This window comes from Rhipicephalus sanguineus, chromosome 3 (genome assembly GCF_013339695.2).
Source record: "Rhipicephalus sanguineus isolate Rsan-2018 chromosome 3, BIME_Rsan_1.4, whole genome shotgun sequence".
Taxonomy (NCBI): Eukaryota; Metazoa; Arthropoda; class Arachnida; order Ixodida; family Ixodidae; genus Rhipicephalus; species Rhipicephalus sanguineus.
In genome coordinates, this window is record NC_051178.1 from 21,267,237 (window position 1) to 21,286,335 (window position 19,099).

General features: G+C 45.4%; 1 long non-coding RNA gene across 1 annotated transcript in view; it reads right to left on the bottom strand.

Annotated features, from left to right (window-relative positions):
- Positions 1–18,635, bottom strand: part of LOC125757575 (uncharacterized) — a 34,682-nt gene extending 16,047 nt beyond the window's left edge. Inside the window, exons 1-2 of the long non-coding RNA XR_007415321.1 lie at positions 18,533–18,635; positions 17,680–17,772 (exon numbers count right to left, since the gene is read on the bottom strand). This is a non-coding gene — a long non-coding RNA (uncharacterized LOC125757575). The remainder of the gene's footprint in view (positions 1–17,679; positions 17,773–18,532) is intronic.
- Positions 18,636–19,099: the final 464 nt, after the last annotated feature.

A 19,099-nucleotide genomic window follows, 5' to 3' on the forward strand; every position in this document is an offset into this window, starting at 1 on the left:
GAGCAATTCTGCTCATTTGTAGCATGGATGTAGCAGCTTTAATGAAATGTAGCAGCTTGGAGCAATTGTAGCAGCTTTCCCATCACTGCTTACAGTCCATTTTCTGAAATTGTCGGCAAACTTTCTGCATGCCCGATTTTTCAGCTAAGACAGTCCGGAGATTCTGTGTGCGTATTTATTCACATTCGTGGTTCAGAGCGCGTCTATTCAAACACTTTTAGCTCCTAGCGTCATTACACCTTGTGTCTGTCATGCCAATCGATAAGTTGAGATGCTGAGGGAAGAGAAAGCCTAGTATATTTCGTGGCAACTAATTCAGTTGTCTTGTAAATGCGAATAAATGCTAGCGACGTACTGAGGTGCCGAACACTGAACCATCACACTCTTAGTCGTTGAATCCCAGCCTTTTCAGCGTCCTTCAAGGCAACTCGCGCACAGGGTGACAACGGGTACCCTCTAATGGGCATCAATATTATTTGTGATGCAATTAGACAGAACTGCGCATGCAAACTGTGTGGTGTAAGTGTTGAGCTAATCGAAATTGTGTCACAAGGTCCTTGCTCTTTGTTTAGGCTTCAGAGTCTTAAAGATTGCGACGATGGATGCTTTCTTTTCATCTAATGATGACAGTATCGCACGTGCCGAAATTCTGAAATCATTAGGACTGAAGCCTGGCCAAAGCACAGTAAATTTGCTGAAAGAAGTTGACCACAATCGACGATACATTGTGAATAGAGCTGCACGACAGCTCACATAAGAACTGCACAAGGGGAGAAATTCGGCCTTGTTGGTAAGACATTCGGAAAAATTTAATTTAGCGCAAAATGACACAAGGACGAGAAGGGAGGACACAACACGTGCGCTAATTTTCAACAAAATGGTTTATTTAAACTGAAGCTTGAATATATACAGTGGTGATGCTCATACGCTACAGCCAGATGTCATGCGCAGAGAAGAACTTTTGTGTCATTCTGATTTTAACAGGAGACGTGCAGAGAAGTGATATTTTCTTATCATAACCTTTTATACCAGCTAAGCGCACCAACCACAAAACTAATGCATGTTCAAAAAATACAATTCTTTTTCTGACAGGGACGGTGTGCTTACACAATTGCTACCCAACTTTGCGATTTTGGCGGCTTCTACTATTAGTCTCGTTAGTTCATCACGGTTGGTCAATAACACCTTGGTGTTCCCACAACCTGGGGTGCACCCACTCTGCAGACTGAGTAGTCCAGCACCGCAAAACGCCTCTGCTTGCAGGATAAGACTTAGGACTCAGTTCGTGGACTGTAAAGAGGCAGTGGTGTATCAGAGTCCCCTCTCTTGCTGAAAGCAGTACGTCGGACAGACGGGGCGCTGTCTAAATGACAGGTTACGAGAGCACTTCAGCCTTGTGAAGAAGGGTAACGATGGCTGGCTCGCGATGCATTGCAGCGCTTGTGGGTGCACCTCAGGTTGTGGGAACACCAAGGTGTTATTGACCAACCGTGATGAACTAACGAGACTAATAGTAGAAGCCGCCAAAATCGCAGTTGGGTAGCGATTGTGTAAGCACGCCGTCCCTGTCAGAAAAAGAATTGTATTTTTTGAACATGCATTAGTTTTGTGGTTGGTGCACATATCTTGTATAAAAGGTTGTGATAAGAAAATATCACTTCTCTGCACAGCTCCTGCTAAAATCAGAATGACAAAAAGGTTCTTCCCTGCGCATGACATCTGGCTGTAGCGTTTGAGCATCACCACTGTATATATTCATGCTTCGGTTGAAATAAACCATTTTGTTGAAAGTTAGCGCATGTGTTGTGTCCTCCCTTCTCGTCCTTGTGTCATTTTGTGCTAAATTTAATTTTCCTAATGTCACGTAAGAAGCAAGGCAAGCAAGACTACAAAAAAAAAAAGACTTTGGCAATGATTACCAACCTTGTAGGTACTAAATAAAATAGTTTAACTTTGCTTGTGGCAAGAGATCCCCTTTCAGCTGTTTTCTGACTTTAACCTTGATTGACTTAAAACTATGTTTTTTATTACTTAGCTACCATTATTTTCCATGTATTTCAAGATAGCCAGTTCATTATTTTTCTTTATATTCAGCGTAAGTGCATACAAATACTGTACCAGAATTGAAATTAGGCACTTCATTGTTTCTGTGTTACAAATTTTGAAAGATGCAAATTAACCAAAAATTTAGGTCCTAGTGGTAAAAAGTTCACTGAAAAAAGTAATAATAATCAAATTGTAATGAATCTGGTGCAGTTGAAAGAGTGCCAAATTTGGAAGAAAATTATTATTGTATTACGCGGATAACTCTCTTAGGTTTTGAGAAAAACTGTTGCTCGACATGGTCAAAAATGCATGGTTTGTATAGGGTTTACCGTGTGCCCTTCGGTGTGTTGTAGACGCAGCAACCATCTTTCTCCAACTGCAACTTCTTTGCTTTACTTTGGGTGCAACTTCTACAGTAGAGTAGCTATATATGCTCGCTACAATACAAGGGGAACATATACCACAGAGTGCATCATCGCGGCAGAAACTTTGAAGCGAGAGCTGCTGCCGCGCGCACTTTCCCGACTACCGCCTCGACTGGCTATGACAACAAAATAGCCACCTATATCCCCCCCCCCACTGTGTAAGCTCCCTATAGGCACGCCAACATTTTTTTAAAGATAAAACTCAAACAATGGTTAATGTTGCCCCCAGTGTGAAGTGTTCCCTAGCAGCAAGCAATGATGCCACAACATTCACGTAACTTTCTCAATGTGGCGGCGACAATGTGTCAACATTTGGTGCTACTAGGGTTATTGCCAGTGTGCTGAGGAGTTGAAATGTATTTCAAGCACACCTGAATGAGTGGAAAGTAAGCATGCAGCGGTCTTTTGTGAGGTGTTCAATGTAATAGCTTAGTTTGCTTTGCTAAAAAGCACGCTTATATATGCTTCATTTATTTTGATATGTACGCTAGTTGGTATGCATGCATAGTAATGAACAGCACAAATTATGAACAAGAGACAGAAGGAAGAACAATGCAGGACGAGCACAGACTGTCAACTGAAAAATTTATTGCGCAGAACCTTGCCTAAATAACATTAGCCGCACACCTCGTGCAAATGAGGGTCCGGTTAGAAAAAACAAGTTACAAAATCAATGAAGCTGTTGATTTTGTAACTTGTTTTTTCTAGCCGGACCCTCACGTGCACGAGGTGTACGGCTAATGCTAAATTAGGCAAGGTCTTGTGCAATAAATGTTTCATTTGACAGTCTGTGCTTGTCCCGCATTGTTCTTATTTATGTCTCTCGTTCTTACTTTATGCTGTTCATTACTATGCATTTAGTCACTGACCTTTAAATGCTAATTTCAGTGCTTACACTCGTATTGCTGACGACTGTACTGTACCATAAAATGGGCAAGGAAAGCATAACAGAAAAGCCTGTTGCTAAAAGTATGCAAACATAGGTGTTCTAGTGCAAACAAGATGCGGACAGAAGGGTAACACGTAACTGTGTGCTGGTCCTGTCGTTACATGTCAGCCTTCTGTCCTTGTCTTGTTTGCGCTAAAACACGCACATGCCTGATGAGCTAGTCAGATGGGAAATTCTCCTGCATCGTACCTATAAATCCTTGCATCAGCAACCTCACAGCACTGTGATAATCACACCACTGCGACACAGCAGCGTAATGTATTCTACTACATGCTGGCAGCACATTAATGTATAAGAAGCGAAACTCTGACAGAATATGATGTCTCACATTGTGCATGAAAGTTTTCATAACCGTCAGATGTCCAACGTGGATGCTGGCTGGTGCCATATTACTGACACACGAAGGCGACGTGCATACACACACACAGATTCTTTTAACACCTCTCCCTACACAAGGCAAACAAACGATTACGTTTAACTAGCTCAAGCCAGCGTTTAAGCGCATAATAAACACTTCACCGTGAATGTAGGCTCGTTATCCCCATTTAAGTGGTTGGCTAGGTGAACTGAGCCACGTTACAAATTATATAGTCCAAGAACATGAGCAAAATGCTGCCCAGCAGCAAATGGCGCTGCAAGCTTTGATTTATCAACAACGAACGAAGCAAGCGCCACTTGCGTCCTGCAGACTGCAATGCACGTAAAAAAAAATCGATCATCACAAACATGCGTATTCTCGCAGTTGTCGCGAATTCGCTCCCGTAAGGCCGTGCCGATGCGCCATGGCTCCGCTCAGATCAGCGTAGTCAAAGCGAATCGGTAACGCGCACAATGTCCGTCGCTCGCAAAGGTGCGTAAGGCTGCCTCTTTACGACGCCACGTCCGAGTGCGGTAACAGAGCCTTGCGCTGAGTTGCATACTTTACATATTAGGCTGTCCCACTTACCTTTAGTTTCTTTCGCACTGGCGTCTGGAAGGTGGCACCGGGCGTCAGCCAAGGAGTCATTCGAGCGCCCGCACATTTCGTTGATTTCTTGAACGACTCGTACTTCATCGGCACTCCGAGAACAGCGGGAATTGCGCGCAATCTTCGCACACCGCACAAACGAGGAACGAAGCTTCCTTAGGTAAATTTAATGCGTTTACCTTGAATCTTCTTGTGGACGAGAACAAACGCGAGACGCTCGCAAACAAAGGAAAATAACATCCGGCTTCGGCTATGGATGGATCTAGCTTGAATTGTTGTTCGTGAAAAAAAAAAAAAAAAAAACGTCGCCGTTTGAAATTGTTAGAGAATACATGTTATTGGGCAAAATAGTTTAAAAATAATGACTTATCTTGAAGAAAAATTTATCCGAGACAAGGTAAATGGTTTTTCAGTAGATCTTTTTTTCTTTTTGTTCTAGCAGACGACAGGTTTCTACTGCTTCTACCACGGACATAGTAGTGCGGCTTTACGGTCGATACTTGCCGCTGAAGCAAAACTCTACAATAGTTGTATGTACGTCCTCAGTGAATCGTAGGATGACTACACTTTTACGTAATGCAGTATGTCATCTTGCAAGGCATGATGTTTCGTTGCGTTGAAGCAAAGGGAAGCAAGCCGGCGTGATCAGCTGATGTCGCCGCTACGCGCGGCACTGCCAGGGGAGTGAAACTTCCTATACCTTCCATGGAACGCGATATTCGCTCGCAGCGCCGGACGAACGCCTGGTGTTTGGGGGCGGTACTAAAACATGGCGGCGCATTGCAGACATGCACTGGGGGACGCCATCTTGATGAGGACTGAGGGTGCGAGTGGCGAGGGGGGGGGGAGCGATTTAACGCCAAATTCAATTGGGATGCACCAGCAAGCCAAATTGAGCGAGTAGAAGGTATTCAAATGGCGAGCGCGCGACCTTCTTCCTGTTGCGCAATCCGCCACATAATCAAAGCAGCAATCGTTGCGTTCTGATTGATGAAGGTTTGCCCATCCACCTATTTTTGCAGCACTTATTCTAAGTAAGACATTGTTTTTGTTTACGTGTACAGATAAGTGAAAGAAGAATAAAGAGCAGAGTTTGTTTGACTGTTTTATTGCCTAAACGTACCATTTATACAGTAAAAACACAACTTGAATATGTTACGTCTGTAGTCGCATACAAAAGTCACATCCCGATATGCCGTGCAAGCGTAGAAAAACAAAACCAGCAGCATGCAGATCGTACCTTTCGTCCGCCGGGATCCGAAAGAATTTTATGCCGGTGTGGCGTGAAAAATTTCGACACCACTCAGCACAGTACGATTTGTGATGACGGCACGAATCCATTGATGCGTCTGTTTCGCTGAAGCTTGTAAGGGTTTCGCTGAAACAAACTTTACGGTGGTAAAAGCGGTCCTTGGGACACCGTAGGCCGTAGCATACGTGGGCGCGCGACAAGAAACGCCCCTTTTTTGCCGTCAGAGATAGGACGATGCAGTTCCCGCTTTCCACTCCGGGTGGCGCTCGTATTTTCGCAATCTCGAACTGCAAATTTTAGGTTCACTTGCCTATTAAATACTCCGGAGTTAATAAGTAACCTGGTAATAAATATAAAACGGAACAACAACGTTCATTTATGCTCGTAGGTAGTACAGCCCCCAAACATTAGGATCGCTGCGGTCACGGGACAGAAAAACCGCGAAGTTTCATCCCCCTGGCACTGCCATGTGCTTCATTTCCCGCGCTGAATTCGTGTTCGAGCGAGACAGCCACGGAGTGGAACACAGCTAGACGCAAGGGTTAACAGCGTATCACTCCAGTTTCGCGCGCGCGATGGCCGACTATTAATCGCAAGTGAGCCTCGGGGGAACAAGCTTCAACTGCTTGTGTAAATTACATTGCTTGTGTGTAAGCATCCGTGTTTTCATACGCGAGCGATCGGCAACCATAGTAAAAAGATACGAGAAAGGTGTGAGGCGTAGATACGGTCCCAAAATGTATGCCCGCAATAATAAGTATGATCTCATATTGTACCTACTACGCACTCTCAGATAGAGCGTAAACACTTTCATCTATTACATTAGGGAGAAGTCACGACCAGTCTGCGGGTGGCGTAGCAGGCTGCAGTAGCAGGCTCGCGCGTAGAGATCACTACTTGTTTACGTGGGTTCAAGGGCGTCCGCAGAAATTTTTCCAGGGGGGTGCATCCATGGGGGGGGGGGGAGGCGTTCACTACCGTGACTTGACCGGCAAGGTTAGTCAATAATATATGTAATAACGTGCAAAGTTGGCTGGCAATCCTGAAGGCCGTTTCACACAGATGTGCGGACCTTTTGTGTGCTAATGAACGTGTGCGGCTTATTGCTACTGCATAGAAAGATATTACCCGAAATTCCAGGGGGGGGCAGCCGCCCCCCCTTGCACCCCCCTCCGGACGCCCATGCGTGGGTTCGAGTCCTAGTCAGTTAATTTTTTCATTGACATTGATGTAGCTGCTATTTCTGTTAGCGTGTTGAGTGCTGAAACTTCAAAATACCACAAAAAACATTATATTAGAATATGTGCGTGGCAATGTGTTTGCTTGCACACCGGTTATTTTTCTCTTTTTTGGCGTTATCCACTTGACGATATTGAAAAATAAAGACTGCAAAAAGTGACCGAGCTAAACAAAAAATTAGGGGCACAAAGTAAAGAGATGGAAAGTGTACAATGTTGATTGTTTGAAAATTCAATCTTTCCAAAAGGACGAGCTACAGCATAGTGGGTATTACACAACTGTACTTGCAGTATAGACATTCTAGGATAGTTTGAAATGGCCCATGTTACGTGCACAGACGTTCGTTTCCTTGCGGCACGGTTGAGGCATCCACCGAGAACTGAAGCCAGTCTAGCAAATGAGATGATGATGCACTCGGGGCCCCGCGATTACACTATCGCGCTCCACTCTTGAGGGTGAACCTCAAGCGTCCTCACTTTATTGCACTCTCTGTGTTGCACATGTCTGTCCACGCAGCAATGATCTAAACTGTTATGAGCGGCATGAGCAAACCTGAGTATGAACGTGAGCAAGTACACAGTCAGAGTGAGTTGGCGTGAGTATGAATATGAGTGAGTAGGTGTGAGTACGAACGTGAGTCCTCACTCCTCATAGGTGCATCAATGATGAACATGGTTATGTGTGCGTACACATCCCTTGTGCTTTCATGAGTAATTCTTTTTCTGATCACCTTCCCTCCCACTGTAGGGCAGCAAGTCAGTTCAACCTGGTTAACCAGCCTGCCTTTAATTCTTTCGTCTTTTACCTCTTTTTATTTTCTGTTTCATTTTATGTACCCTTGTAGTATAGTAAATAGGTATTAATCATGTGCATCAACACTGAGGGTCTATAGGAAAGTAGAGCAAAGAGGCAAATTTGCTTCATATTTCTGTATTTTACAGTTGGCTAGTTGATAACTTGCATGAAAACTGATAACCAAGAAGGTCGACATGTGGTTTGGGATCTTTGACAGTGAGCATCGGTATGACGATGCGCATGTGTTATTGATCACTTGAGATTTCAACAGCATCCTTACTTATTAGCACATACGACAACATGTAAAAAAAAGATCAGGCATTATTCAGCTAGCTGTATAACCAGCTGATGACAAAGGTATTGCAGTAGTAGGATCAGAAGTGCAACATTGTCACTCTTAATGAGAGCAGTGAGCTTTCTCTTCTACAGATTTGAGTACATCAATACTTCCTTTATGGCTGAACTATGTGAACACATGTGTGCTCTTAAACCTTTTTGAGCAACTAAATTGTTGAGAGTGAAGCTTTTTAACAAAAACTGCATACATTTGTTTCATGAAGTATTCATATGTACAACACTGTGCGTACGCATATCACAATATGTAAGAAAACGTATTTAATTAAGACCAGTGTACCAGAGAAGTTAAAATTGCATCATATAAAAGAGGACACGCAGGTAGCACCACTAGTTTATGAACGATTTACACGTGTATACCTTAAATCGTGATCTCTGATATATATTTAATGTGGTCTTTTAGGCAGAACTTAAGTGTGTGCAAGCGATATTAAGGTGACTCTGAGTATGCTCTTATGACGTACACATATGTATATAATGAAGGAAGTACTGCCTAATACTGCTTCAGAGAAAGTGCTTGTTCAATGTGAATCTTTCCAAACAGCAAGGCCTACAGGCCACTGGGTCTTCTTTGATTGAAGTCATTGTTGGTTTAATATTGAGAATAGAAGAAGTTCAATAACACACAATTATAACAAAAGAAAAACAGTTTTCGTGGAGTCGTTTTATGGCAAAGAGAATGTGTCTTTGTTGCCAGTGCTCATGTGCTACTACAATGGGTTAAACTAGTAATTTCACGCTGTGCTTAACCACAGCTAAAGAACTTTTAAGGCATGTTACTTTTAGCCCACTTTGTACAGCTTCTGGTTAACCAATCCATAAATATAGACAAATATTTTTATGAATACAAAACTCACTTTTGTTGAACTGATTCATTTGCAACCATCAATGAGTATACAGGTCTTTTACCTAGGGAAGATGTGAAAATCAGCTCGGCATACTCACTCATAAGCATAGGTCGGCAAACTCACTAATGAGTCGACTCAGACTCAGATCGAGCCGTGCGTCTGAGTCTGAGTGAGTCAGGCTGAGTAATATTTTTGTGAATCTGAGTCCGAGTGAGTCCGGTTGACAAAAATTTCAGTGAGTCTGAGTCCGAGTGAGTCTGGTTTAGAAAACTTTTGGTGAGTCTGAGTCCGAGTGAGAAGGCAAAATATGCTTGGTGAGTGAGCCTGAGTGAGCTCCACATTTTTTGCCGACCTATGCTCATGAGTACACACACTCACAGTCATTTGAAAGGTGTGAGTGTGATTACGAGTGAGTGACAAGGGGCGTAAGCAAATCTGAGTATGAGCATGAGTGGTTACTCATGAGTGTGAGTCGGTGTGCAGTATGGTCGTGAGGGAGTATCAATGAGTGTGAGTCGGTGTGAGTATAAACATGAGTGAGTACTCGTGAGTATGAGTGTGAGTGACGAGGGATGTGAGATGTGTGTATGAACATGAGTGAATATTCATCAGTGTGAGTAGGCATGAGTGTGAGTATGAGTGAGTGTTGAGGGGTGGCAGTAGGCATGAGTATGAACATGAGTTAATATTCATCAATAAGAGTAGGCATGAGTGAGTGTTGACGGGTGGTTAACGTGAGTGAATAGGCATCGGTGTGAGTAGGTGTGAGTAAGAGTCGTCGAGAGGTGTGAGTAGACACCATGTGAATACTCGTTGGTGTGAGTAGCCGTGAGTCTGAGTATGGGTGCGTGTTGAGGGGTGTGAGTAGACGCGTATGAACATCATACTGTACAGACGACTATGAACGAGTGAATACTCACATTGGGTTATATTTTTGTGCTGGTAAGTCTATTTGTGTTTTGTACTTTTGCATATATATCATTCTTATTCCTGCATTAATTAATGTGCCTTGTTTGTGTATTCAAGCCTGCATATCTTTATTTTTTAATTGCCCTAATATGATCTTTTATTATTGCAGTATTCAGAAATAAATAAATAAATATTCTGCATATTTCATAGGGAAGCTTATGCGCTAAAAATATTTTCACTTCAGCCGTACAAATGTTTTCCGCACATGCGTATCACACAAATGGGTTCCACTCAATTCCACCAGTGCGCCCATGCGTCCTCCTTATCATAGGCGTGCGTACAGGGGGGGCAGGGGGGCCGCCCCCCTTATTCACCTCAGAGGGGGGGGGGCGCAAAGTTAGTTCCACACATTGACATAATAGGGAAGGAGGCGCTGCGACACGGGGGGGGGGGCGCCCCCCCGGGGGGGCGCTGACATAATTGGGAGGGGGGCGCTACGACGAACCTTCGGCCCCCCTGAAGGGGAACCCTGCGCACGCCTATGCTCCTTATGCAGAACACCATGCTTTCCATATAGTCCTTATCGCCACATGGGCATTTCCATAGCAGATACGGATTCCGCTTGTTCTTTCCGTATGCCCATGCGGTTTCCGCACGTTCCGTATCTTAGTTTCCATATATTCCGTATCTCCGCATGGGTCTGTCCGTATAAGAGATACGGATTTCGTGTGTTCCGCAAGACTATATCCATACACGTCCCGTACGGAATTCCTTATGTACCATATGTTACTTTCCATATCTTCCGTACAATTTCCGTATGCATCCGTATACGTCCGCACAAAATCCATATATTTTATATGGAAAATATACGGAATCCGTATATTTTCCGTAAGATGACATATGGATTTTTTCAGTAGGGAGGCCTTTGCCTTGGGGGGCACAGTCAAGGTGACTATGTGTATCCCAGGCATTAACAATTATGCAAGGGTATAATTGGTGTGCAGCGATTTGTTGCAAGAAGCCACAAGAAAACACTGGTGGACTTCTTGAAACTCTGCGCTATACCGTATATACTCGCATAATGATCGCACTTTTTTTTCAAAAAAATTGACGCCAACTTCGGGGTGCGATCATTACGCGGGGTAAATTTTCCGTGAAACAATATTCTGAGCACGGAAAACGCAAAGAAGTCGCTAATCTGAATTCTTACGATAGCTATCATGAACATAACCAAAAATAAAAGTAGAGTAAGGCTTACCTTTGTAATAAAATGCACGCATTACGCAGGAGCTACATGCATGGAACACTGCCCTTTTATTTTTGAACTCTCTGACCCCCTAACGTTCATTCCGAGTCCGAAGCGTCACTGGCGTCAGTGTCGTCGCCGCACGATTCCCTGTAGGAATCGGCAGTGTCTTCACTGTCCCACAGACGGTCATCTTCTGTCCCTTCGAGCGCGTTGGAAATGCCAGTCTTCTTAAAGCTCTTGACGACCACCTCGTCGGAAATGGTACTCCACGCTTCGAGAATCCATGAGCAGAGGACTTCCACGGAGGGTCTCCTGATTTTGCCACTTGGCGTGAAATCGTGGTCGCCCGCCGCCATCCACTTTGCGTACAGCCTCCGGACGTTGTCCTTGAACGGTTTGTTCAGTGACACGTCCAGAGGCTGTAGCAGCGAAGTTAGACCCCCAGGGATCACTGCGATTTCCGTGCGCCGCTCCTTCAGCTCGATACGGACACTGTCAACGAGATGGCCCCGAAAGCTGTCCAGCACAAGAAGTGAAGGAAGCAGAAGCGCTCCTGCTCTTCGCCCCCAAACCGTCTTGATCCAATCGACCATGAGGTCTGCCGTCATCCATTCTTTTGCTTGAGCGCGGATGTGGATGCCACGGGGAAAGTTTCCCTTCGGAATTGTTTTCCGCTTCAGAATCACGTACGGCGGCAGCTTCCGCCCGTCTGCCGTCACTGCGAGCATTACGGTGCACCGCTGCTTCTCCGCACCACACGTTTTCACGAGCACACTTCGAGCACCTTTCTCGTTCACAGTAGTGCTTCGAGGCATGTCAAACATCAACGGCGTTTGGTCGGCGTTGCCTATCTGTGACAGCAGGAAACCGTTCTTCTGGCGTATCCTCGTGACGAACCTGTGAAAATCGATCACTTTGTCTTCGTACGCGGATGGAAGTCGCTGGCACAACGACGTCTGCCGCCTCAGCGACAGTCCATTCCGCCGCATGAAGCGTGTCGTCCAGCCGGAACTGGCGCGGAAGTCCTCTGTGGCTATTCCCAGCCTCCGGGAAACTGTGCGCGCCTGCGTCCGTACCATGTCTAACGACACGGCACAATCGTCTTTGCGCATGTCCCTCACGTATTCGAGGACTGCCTTTTCGATGTCAGGGAACTTGCCCGTTTTGGGTCCGCGGAAAGCCCGGTGCGTGCTGTTCGTAGCCATGAGCTTCTCGCGCTGTTTTTTCCAATATCGGATCCGGATTTCGTCGACGCCGAAATGTCTGCCGGCAGCGTGGTTTCCGTTCTCTAGCGCGTAATCAAGCGCCTTCAGCTTGAACGCGGCAGTAAAGCTCGCATACCGCCCCATGGTGAAACGGCGCTTCAACAGACGATCACAAAGCACAGCCAAAAAAACGTGGTGTCAGGTGACGCCGTGACGGGCGGCTGGGATGGCGGTGACACGGCTTTTTCAGGAATTATGGGAATGCGTCGGCAGCTTGTTGCTGCGGGATGACAACAGGTCGACCAACAGGCGGCCGCCGCTGTAACAGTGCGGGATAGCAAAACAAACATGGCGGCCCACAGAGCGAAGCGACCGCATTTTTTAAGTGCGAATGCACTTTATAAGCGACCCTGAATCCGCCGTCCCATAGCAACGGCGCGAGGAGCGGAGAGGAGCGTCTGTAGCAACGGCGCAGCGACGTCACGCCCCACGTGACTGCGCGCGCTCCGCCCTCCGCTCGGTGGCTGCGCGCGCCCTTCGTATTGCCTGTGGTGATGAAGGCCGGCGGCGAGACGCCGAACGAAAGCGTGCGAAGCGAGCCGAGCACCCCGAAGCCGATCTGGCGCGGGGACGCGCGATGCGTGAGCGAGCGCGGGCCCTCGAATTCGATCGGCCGGACGCGCGCTTCAAGCGAGACTTCCTGGACCGCAGCTTCGGATATAGCTGCGCGGTGTGCGATCGACTGTGGTTCGACAACAACCTGAGCCCCATCTCGGGCGTGCGCAACGCCGCCAACAAGTTGAACGCGTTGCGGGTTCTTTGGAACGAGTTCGGAAGACAGATCATCATCATCAGTAAAAGTGCTTTGCACTTAAAAACGGCCAGACCTCCGCGGGTCGGCTGGCGCGTGCTCTCTCGCTGCCGTCTCCTTCGCTCGGCTCTGCAGTTTAGTCGCGCGCTCCCCCCTCATAGCATCACCCCGTGCTTCGCACTTCCTCATACTCCCCTTCGGGGAAATGCGGGTTTTTTTTTTTTCTTCTTTTTGTCAGTCACGGTGGTTGTGAGTACGTCACGCGCGTCAAAACAGTCTCTTCTGTCTAAATAAGGAATGCTTTCATTTAAATCAGTAAATTTACGGCATTAGCGTAGTGATGCCTGCTTTCAGATCACAGAAACAAAGATGGGCGCGTTCAGCTGCCACAGACATAAAACACATCGCGGGCATTCAGTGAAAACTGCGGCATTTGCCTTTACTGCAATCCTAAATGGCACGTTTCCGCCAACGGTGGGCAAAAATTACGAATATGTTTGGTGCGTGCAGTTCACTTGGCGAGTTTGGAAGAGTTATTAACGCAACATTCGACAGATGATAAACGCGATGATCATCGGCTAGACTTGGCACACGACATATCAATGTGGCAAGTTCGGGGTGCGATCATTACGCGGGGAAAAAGAAAAATCGAATTTAGACGACAAAATTTAGGGGTGCGATCATTACGCGAGTAAATACGGTATATGGGTGAATGAATGACGATTTCACATTTTTCTCCATATAGTGTACACAGAAACGATTTGCCAAGGAACCGTCAACTCTTCATTTCTTAGAAACGTTTGCATGATTAGCATCATGACATCAAATAATGCGGGCCAATGCAAGTCTTTGCTGAACTGTAATAAACAAGCCCAATAACACTTTTCCATGCAATCACTGAATGACCTTACAAGTAGAGTTCATTGCATCAGCTACAGATTGCCGCAAAAATTTTTCAAATTCGTCAAGCACGAGCAATGAAAATTGGTTGCATGCTGACTATACAAGAATTCATAAGACACGGACGAGCACAAATTTTCAACTGTCACTTTTCTTCGCTGTCAATGTACCTGCAATTCACTCACATGTTAACACTTTCGTCACCGCGCCTATTCCCATCGATAGTATGTTATCGATGACTTCAAGATCAAGTTTTGGCCCTCTCTGAGCGGTTCTGGACAGCTAGCGCAATACAAAGCATAAAATAACATGTTTTTTATCACTTTTGTTTGCGAGTTTGTTTTTTCCACCACGGGAAGATTTTTAAAGCTCGTTCGCAGTCGTGTAGGTGAGCGCTCGTTGTTTCGGACTTCACGTCGACGCCGCTCGCGAGCGCTCCACAGGAACGGCGAGTTTCGACGGATTCCGATTAATATGAGCGGGAATCTCTGGATGATGGTAGCACCACAGACACAGAAGACGACTTCCATTCGCCAGGCTTCAGTACGGACGGCGAAAGTGCGTCAAACCTTTCCGGAACATCAGCAGCTATCCGCCGGTAAGTTTCGTCTTCTCCTCGGGTCGTTTTATCGCTGCCGCGCGTCGATGTAAACGTATCCGGTGTGTTCTAAAAATAACAGCTCTTATCTTCGTTCGGGCGGGAGCATTTGGCGCCGGCTGCAGAAAGAGCGCAGTTCTCTTCGCGAAGACGGCGCGGAGCGCACTTTGAGCCAACATACAGTGAGAGGGACGGATCCATGGAGGGAGGTTACTGAAGAGAAGATGAGCAAGTTCGTCTCACTCCATGTGTACATGGTAATCGTTGAAGTCCCGCGCTTGCATTGGTGTTGGTGTCGACGACACATATTTCCAGGCCTTCGTCCACCGTCAGTGATGCCATGGAAAAGGTTCAAGGCTTCTTGAGTGTCTCTGATCTGAAGAAGACGACCGTTGCATCCCACGAGAATCTTCACCCCGTGTCTTCTCTATGCCAACACATGAACGATTTTTCTACGCTATCTTTTAACCCCATTGGAACCTTTCAGTGGATGAGAAAATTGTGAAATGTGAAGGTCGGTATGGTATTCGGCAGTATATGAGCGAGAAAGAGGTGAAATGAGGGTACAGTTATGGATTTTTGCAGATTTGGAACAGGCTACACTGTTCATTTCAACAAATACACAGGAAAATTGAAAAATACCAGAACTGCAAACTATGCTAGGAAAGTTGAACAGAAAAAAATTTTTTTTTCTCCGGAACATGCGCAGCCAGCCTTTGTTTCACCGCGTCTAGAACCTGCATCGCGCGGTGGCATGATGGGCACTAGTGCCTATATTCTTGTATTTATATAAATAATCTTTGCACTTACGGAGCTTATATTCCCACTATTATTGTACGAGGGCTTTGCGTTCAAAACGTATATTTCGATTTTTTAAAATGTTTAACCATTGCGGAGTAGCATTGATGTTTTTATGAATCTTTCTTTTTGATGCATTTTTCTTTGTTTGATATTTTTTTCTTGAATTCGAAATAAATCCGTTGTTTGGAATTAATACTGTTGGAAAGACCAATTCTTCCTCTATCATTTGATACCCTACACGTTAGCATCAATTATATTCTGTGGCAGGAAAAAAATATTTCCTGGACTAGCCAAAAACAACCGATTTTTCCGCGGTCACGAAAGTGTTTATAGCACTATGTTAACAGTATTTTAGCTCACATGTCAACAGTATTGACCAAAGTAGAGGCCATTACAATAGCTGTCAACCTAGACGCTTTTCTCGCGTGGTGGCAGCCTGCTCAGGCTTGTGTATGCATTCATTGTGATACTGTACATCACGATTGTCGGTTGTTTTGGCGATAGTGCACGTGGTGTCCACGGGCTCCGATTGTTCAGCTTTTGATGTAATGTCAGCGTTGCCCATGGCGGCGATCGCGAGGCAGCGTTGCTACTGGTACGTGCATTCCTTGACAGTGCGGACACAGCACGGTCACTTTTAGTGAGACTTGTCATGCTTGGTTCAGTTGTTACCTTGGGCTGCAAGCGTGAAGGGTAGTCTGCTAAAACTGAGGCTACTGAATCTTTCCTGAGCCGCCGCTTCTTATATTCTATAAAATCTTCTAGTCGTAAATGAAGGCTACATATTCTAGTGTACTTTGAAGGTTTAATGCGAGACGTACTAACCCACCCAATTACTGCAAGCCACCTCTTCCAAACACCAGCGGCAGCTGGTATTTCATGGATCGACAGCCGAACATAGATGCCTCACCAAATGCGAAAATTGAGCGTCACCAGCATCCAGTGACGTCCCGCGTTGGTGGCATCAACCCGAGTGATGCCATAAACCATCATTATGTGATTATGTCACCAATCACAAAATTGTGACATCATTGTGATGTCACATAGCATGACATCATCATAATACATTTTCGCTTGGTCAAAATGGGCCAATCATGGAGGTAGTGCATAACCAGCTGAGATGCAGAAAGCTTGCAGTGCCTTCGATCCTTGAGGCAGTAAGAAAACCACGTTAGGGGCATAAATATCTCGGAGGGAGGCAGGAGATGTTCAATACATTGACTGGGAAGAAAAAGAAGATAATGGCTTTCGCTTTTCAGTCGTCTTAGGTGAATGCATTAGGGGCCATGTGAGTTTTTTTTTCTTTATGAATAAAGGGAAATAAAAAAAAAGATAATCGTGATTTCTTTCCCATTTGCAGAGTGCACCAACAGTGCATACTGAGGCATGAGAATGACGTGGTTGCAATAGCCTGAAATAGACAATAAATCGTGAATACTGTACTATCAAACTCCAATGCAAGTATCGAATCGGCCGCCTGGCCTAGACTGCCTGCGGAATACGTACAGTGGGGATGGAAAGAAACGCGAACATGCGGCATCTACATTCTTTGCCATTCTGCATGTATTTTCATGTGATTGTAGCATGGGTGTGATAAAAACAGCGCACCGATAGGTTCGCGTTTTTTCTTAACGGAGTGTCTAGCGTTACATCTAGACATAATGATAGGAGCCATTACAGTTTATTTATTTCCAATACCTCAAAGGCCCCTATTTAGGGGTTTTACATGAGGGGTGGGCAGTAGATTAACATAGCACAAGTTTTACAATGTCTTCTTTGAAGAGTATCGAACTGGAGTGGTGCACGGTGCTGGCGGGGAGAGCGTTCCAGTCCTTTGACGTGCGCACGAAAAACGAGGACGAATGCGCTACGGTCCGAGCATAGGGCGGGTGAACAGATTTGGTGTGGTTGAGTCTGCAGTTACATCTAGATGTAAGAATAACAGAGTTAGATCCAGTGTGGCAACAATACAGCTGTAGTGTGTTAGATCACCTGATCCGATCTGTTCTAGTGGTGCAACAGGCTAACGTGTCATGCTCCGAAAGAACGAAGTCGTTGGTTCCAACTTCACTGCTATTCCGCTTTTTTTTTTCAAAGTAATATTGTAACGATACAGTAATGCTCCAAGGGCACCATTACATTCTTTTTTGTATGGAAATTTCCTTGGTGGCAGCGGCGGACGCCCCAGTGCATGTCGCTCACGCTTCGTACACAAGCCACTCGAGCAAAATTATGGGAGCGACGAAGGCGCACGCGAAGAGACAGCGTCTCAGAGACACGAACCAACCACTAACACTGAGAACACTAAAGTAAACAACATATTTAGCTTACCTTTTGCTCCTACACTTGATAACGAGTGGGAAGATACAGGAGCCTCAGCCCCCACCACCACGTCCAAGTTTCTGGCATAAATAATCCTGCTCTCTGAAACAATAATTACAGTACTGTCAAGTATGACACTGTGTAGAGATAACTTGTACATTTGTCAACAAGAATGCCCAAGACAACGTACCAGCATTCATTATATTTTCTATTCACCACTTTGAAGAATCAATCACTTTTCTCAACTAACCTTTGGGCCACATTTCTGTTACTTTATGAATTCCACAGCAGAACAGTCCTTTCAGATTAATTTTTTGCTTATCTTCCTGTTTAATTAATCTTCTTGCTAGGTCAGCTGATTGATAAGACTGCAGACTTATAAAATGGGCTACACTACAATAAGCAGTTGCTGTAGTGGTGAAATAGCAGCCTGCGCCTTTAATCCGATGCTGCTGGGCTCTATTAGTGCTGCCACAAACAGGTCAGTTTTTAATGATGCAGAGGGCCTCCCAACCGGGCAATCAGTAGTTTAAGGGCTCTCATCTTGAAATAATGCAACATAAGGCCTCTGAAAGTCCATGGGCATGCACTGTTCACCACAGCATTAGTGAAATAGTTAAGTATCCGATTATCTCAAGAGAGGGGGGGGGAGAATGCTGCTGCTGTATGCCTGCTAGTACTCATCAGCATCAGTTCATATTTTTTTCCTGGCAGCTTACAACGCCTCATAATGCACATGCAGGGACATTTACATTCATAGTCATGATGACATGTCAAGCGACCTTGAGACAAATGTGCAAACTGGCTGTGTCTACCGTGCACAACATACTGATTATACCTTAGACATGTGGAGGACACTCACCAGTAGCAAAAACTTTTGAGGCAAGAGCCTCTTGAAGTTTCACATTCAGCTGAATTGCTTGTTGGAGATCTTCGGCCTTTTTTAGCTTTGCCTCTTGCAGCTGCAGCTGCCCCTTTAAATTCTCATTCTCTAGCTGAAGTGTTTCAATTGCAGTTGACATGTCGTTGCAGCTCACGACAAAACTCGCTGAATCCTTGCTTCCTTCAATAACACCCACAAGTTCCAGTTCCCGTTTACTATGCGCCTCCAGGCGCAGAACTTTGATGGTGCGGCCTGCAGATGTGATCACACACACACAAAAAAAAAACACTTATTGCTGGTGTGGTGCATAAACACCATAAAAGTTACATCTTAGTAATATATCACATTAGGAAGGCAAGCCTTTGGATTCAAACATGCTTCCCAATAGCAGGTAAGCTTCTGTCATCATTTTAAAATTCCATGTGGCTTCCTTAATCGACAGCAAAAGCGTGTTTCAGTTGCATACTCAATTTGTCACTGTGCCTCCTGGCCAGCCCTAGCCCTGGTTCTCTTAGATGTCCATGATGAAAATAGAATGAGTTTGGC